Raw genomic sequence first — 4,906 nt, forward strand, 5'->3', positions numbered from 1 at the left:
GGTGGCGCTCCAACCCTTTCCCCGACCGCGCTCGGAACCACAGCAGCCAACTGGTCCCTAACCCTTTCCGGAGACCACCCCAAGAAGCCTGGTACTGTGGGTTTTGACTCCAGAAGAGCCCCTCACTGGATGCCACACAGGACCCAAACATTAACCTGAACTTGTTGTTTGCAAGGATGGGAAAGCACCCTTATTTCTTTGTAACAAACCAAGTCAAACCAGGGTACTGCAGGGGTGTCTCTGATGAGCTTTGCAGAGGAAAAGAGGACACAGCGTGTCCTTGCCCGATGTCTTAACTAACATCTAGTGAACTTTCTAGTAGGTGAAACACAATCTAATCAGAGAGTATGCGCCTAATTAAAAAGCCTGCTAAAAAGTTGAAGGTGGGAACCCACCAGTCTCCAAGGGAGGGAGAATCTAGGATCTAGATAGTAAACTGTGGGAAGCCTGGGGGTTAGGTCTACACAGTCCTCCGGGGCGTGTGTGTGTGTGTGTGTGTGTGTGTGTGTGTTTTAAATGTGAGGCTTTTATATGTTGAATGACTGTTATTTCAGAAGGGAATCGTTTATTGACTTTGTCAAGTTGGTGCCTCTTAGGCAAGCATTGTCATTTTAGATGACCTGGGTAGACCAGTAGCTCGGAAGTGTATGTGGAGGGTGGTGTCTATGTGCAGGGTGGCTTCTGCACAGTTACCAATGCTACTTGTCCACTTTTCTGCAAAATTCATCCCCAGAGCCTTGGTGCTTTCTTTAGCCAGTGCCAGGTTGTCGGGAGACCTTAAGAGGGCCTCAGCCTGCCCACAGCTGGAAGCCTCCAGGCTCCCAATCCCTGCCTAGAAAGAATAGATCTCCTTTGAGGAAGTGAGGCTGAGGCTGAGGTTGGGCCAGCAAGACACAAGCTACTGGGGTGAGAAGCCATGAGCCCCTGGCCCCTGGCCCCTGTGTAGGTTTCATTGTGTGAACAGGGCAGGGTACATAGGAATGTTCCAAGAGCATGCAGGAAGTTTCCCTTAGCCATCTGTCCCATAGAGATACAGGTCCATTTCAGTGGAGCCCTGGGGCTATGGGGGATTATGAGTTGAGCATTAACTGCAAGGTCCACAGTAGTTCAAACCCACTAGCAGCTCCACAGGAGAAAAATGAGGTTCTGCATTCTTGTCACGATGTACAACTGTGGAAACCCACAAGGAAAGTTCTACTCTGACCTCTTGGGGCCACTGTGAGTCGGACTGGAATCTAAGGCTGTGAGTTTGCTTGGTTTTTGGAGTGGTGGGCAGTGCTAGGGGTGGGGGTTGATTTGTGCGGATCTCTTCACACCCTTCTAGGATACCCTGGAGACCAAAGCTAGACCTATTCAGACACACCTGGTCAGGGAGAAGAAACCTCAGGCTACCTTTCTCAGGAGTCCTTTTCCTGACCCCTTGGGGTACTTATGGGAGCATGTTATTCTTGTATTTCTAGCTTGATCTGACTTCATCTGGCACTTTTATTTGTTTCCTGGTTTTCAGTGTCTTCGTTTCATGCTGGCCCTCTACTTGCTTCGTGTCCAAGTCCAGCCTTGATGCTACAGTCTTACTTCATAGGCGATTCACTATCATTTCCCTAATGTCATCACTAAAAGGAAAAGCGGATAAAGTGAACCAGCTAAGACATCAAGAATGAAAGTCAATATTGCCAATCTGGCAGGCCAATTGAGGGGTGGGGTGGGTAAGAAGGCCAGAGAATGGCCAAGGTCAGTGTATCAGATGACTGGCAAGAGAAAAAAAAACGGTAGAAGCAAAGAGAAGCAGCAGCCCTGAGAAATTCAATTAGTGTCAGCCGATGGGAGGGAAGGAGTGCAACATAGGCCTGGTCTGGCCACGCAGAGGAGGGAATGAAGAGGAAGCAGATGTGTGCGAGTGACAGTCTGTCCCTGAGATGAGCAGCAAAGCCATGGGTCCCTCCTGTGCTCCCTCCTGCCAGGCTTTGAGAGTGGGCACCGGCCTGCCAAAGCAAATTAGCTAGCTCGGGCTCTGAGCTCTGGGAAGGGGCTTCTGGGAGCAGCAACTGGGAAGGGAAATCCTGGCTTCTGGAAACCCCATGGAAACAGACAGAAACTTTCTTTTCACACACGTGCCCCACCCCAACTCCTTGCCATTGTTAAAAGGCACTTTGAAGAAAGAGGGAGGGGGGGTGCTTGGCCTGTCCCCATCCTGACTCCCTTTCTTGCGGGTGAGGGTGGCCTCACCGGAAGGCGCCATGTAGAGGGCGCCCCAAGCACCTAGAAAAAAGGTGGCGGGAGGCCGCTGGGATTCAGCGCCCCTTGGGCTCTGAGCTGTGACAGGTGGAAGGCGGTCCCCAGAGAGCGGGCGCCGGGCCCAGCGCCCCCGGCCGGCCCCGCACACCTACGGCCTTGGTCCCAGCCCAACGGCGGCAGCAGCAGCAGCGCGGAGGAGAGGAGGCTCCTGGTGGCCCAGGCTTTGTCCCATAGAGCGGGGAAGGGGCTCCCCAAAGTTTCACGTCACAGCCAGGCCCTCCAGTTTGCCCACTGAAGGTTCGATCCGAGGGTGCTGGGAGCCCGATGTCGGGGTCCTCATGTTTTAAAGGCTCGCACACCCCGCAGTCTATTTCTGCCGGGAACACGAGAATTCTTTCGTTAGCCCGGCGCGCCACAGCAGGGGCGAGGCCCCCACCGGGTGGGGGACCGCACCCAGGGGGTGTTAGAACGCCGCCGGACTGTGGCGGGGCCTCTTCCGGGCCGCACCAGTCTGCTATGCGGTCTGACCCGGCCGTGCGAAGCGAGGCCTTGCAGCCGCTGCGCTGCCCACCTGTCCGGCGCCCCGGCTCCTGCCCAGCCGGCTGCAGACTCCCAGCCGCGGCCGGACGCCGGAGGGGAGCGGAGGGGACCCGGAGGCTGCGTCCGCGGGCAGCCCTCCGCTGTTACTAATCTTCGATCATTTCTGCAGCAAAGACTTCCATCTTTTAGGAGGGACTTGTTTCATGTCTCCTAAATTCGGGAACAGTCTTCACAAATTCGTCATGTGCAAAGTTTATTTTCTTCTAGCATTCAAATGAATGCGAAGCCACGGATCGAATCCCGTCACTCATTCGGGGATAGCTTCGCCCGATATTTCACACGGAAAACAAAACTGGGTCCCTCTTATCTGTACTTGTCCTTAACCTTTGCCGCAACTGCTGTAGATGCGGCGCTGTCCATTCTCTAATAGATTTTACCAGGGGCTGGTGACAGAGAACTGATTTCTTTTCTATTAGGGTTTAGTACATCTTTGTTGCAGCCCCGTAGAATGACCAGGGATTAGATTTGCATCTCTTAGACGCCCTGTGTGGTCTTTGTGCGAAGCTTGTAACTGTTAGAAATGACTTGTTAGGAAGCGTGTGGGCTCTCATCGCTCTCCCTTTGACAGAAGGATTGTGAAATTCAGATTGGCCCTGTAGGATTTAGCCCGCAGATTCCACCTGAACCCGAAGCAATTAGACCCTAATCTCACTGCAATCATATTTGAGTTAGGATTTGTTGCACTTTGTTTACTTCAATTAAAACCAATGGAATAATTCCTCCTCCCCCCGCCCCCCAGCTTTTTAAAGTGAAATCTCCAGGCATAAAACCTCAAGACTTCTTAGAAACCTTTTATTTTGGGGGGTGGGGGTGGGGGTGAGGATGGGGACTTCTAGTTTACTTTAGTCATCTCCTCCCACCACCCCCCATTTTGAAAACTCCAGCCGCCACCTCCCCCACCTCACCCCCGCCCTCCTTGCTCCCTAACCCTCCAGCATCTTCGCTGGGCTTGACTTCGGGTCTGAGGGGGAGGGGCAGTTCGAGGTGGCTCTCAGTTGCGAGGGGTCCCCAAGTTCCAGGCGTCCCCCACTAACACCCGCCGCGGAGCTGGCCGGCCTGGCAGCCCTGGAGCTGGTCCGAGCGGGCTTGGGATAGTGGGTGTCCGTCTGTCGTCCTTCGAGCAGACACACAGCCGATGACTATGACTAGCCATGGACGCGCGCCCCACGACCCTGCGGCCCCGCTGCCTCTGCGCCCAGTATAAAAGGCGCGGCTGTCGGTTGGGTGGATGGGTGGGGCGGTCTCGGAGAGGCTCATGGGCCCCCAGTGCAGCCCCTAGGGGGGCTGGGTGAGGCCCCGCGCCCTGGTGTGCCCACTGCCCACCCCGGCCTTTGGGTGCCTCCTTCCACCTGGCTGCAGGGCCAGGGTCTGGGCCATGCTCAGGGGATTTAACCCTCAAGCAATCCCCAAGGTTCCATGGCTTTCGGCCACTATCAAGGGGGGACAACCACTGTCCTTGCCACCTTTATGTCCTTAGGAGACAGGATGATGGCTTTGGATCACTAATCCGTGGGTTCCTTCCTACTGAGTTTGATTCGGTTTCCTAAATTGTTACTTCACATTTTACAGTCGCTCCTAATCTGAGAGCCAGCCTAAGATGTGAACCAGGGAATTTTCCCAGGATGGGAGAAATTCGTGCCGTTTTTATTCTGAGGGGAGAAGAGGAGGAGGATACTTTAAAAACCATACAACAAACATGGCAGCTCCACGCGCTGTCATGTTCACTCGTTTCAGAGAGGATTAAAAAAATTCTTTACATTTGATATAAAGATTTAAGATGTAAGGAGAAGGATGACGGGACGCCAAGGTGCAGCCTGGGCACATTTGTGACTAATGCATGTCAAGAGAGGAGAAAGCACTTTGCGGATAGAAAGCACTATGAAATGTGGAGCGAGACTACCTGGCCTTGGCAGATGGCACTCTCTTCCAAGAGTTTCTGAGGTGGAGTCCGTCCTAACAGGCCTGTCTCTTTGGACAAGTCTTACAGCTGGTTATACTTAACTTTATTAAGAATTCTTCAGGGTTGGAGGGAATAAAATGAGAGCCTTTCCCTCTTGTGATTGGTTAAGGG

The sequence above is a fragment of the Echinops telfairi genome, unplaced genomic scaffold (assembly GCF_000313985.2).
Source record: "Echinops telfairi isolate 266 unplaced genomic scaffold, ASM31398v2 ScPeMD7_18;HRSCAF=68, whole genome shotgun sequence".
Lineage (NCBI taxonomy): Eukaryota > Metazoa > Chordata > Mammalia > Afrosoricida > Tenrecidae > Echinops > Echinops telfairi.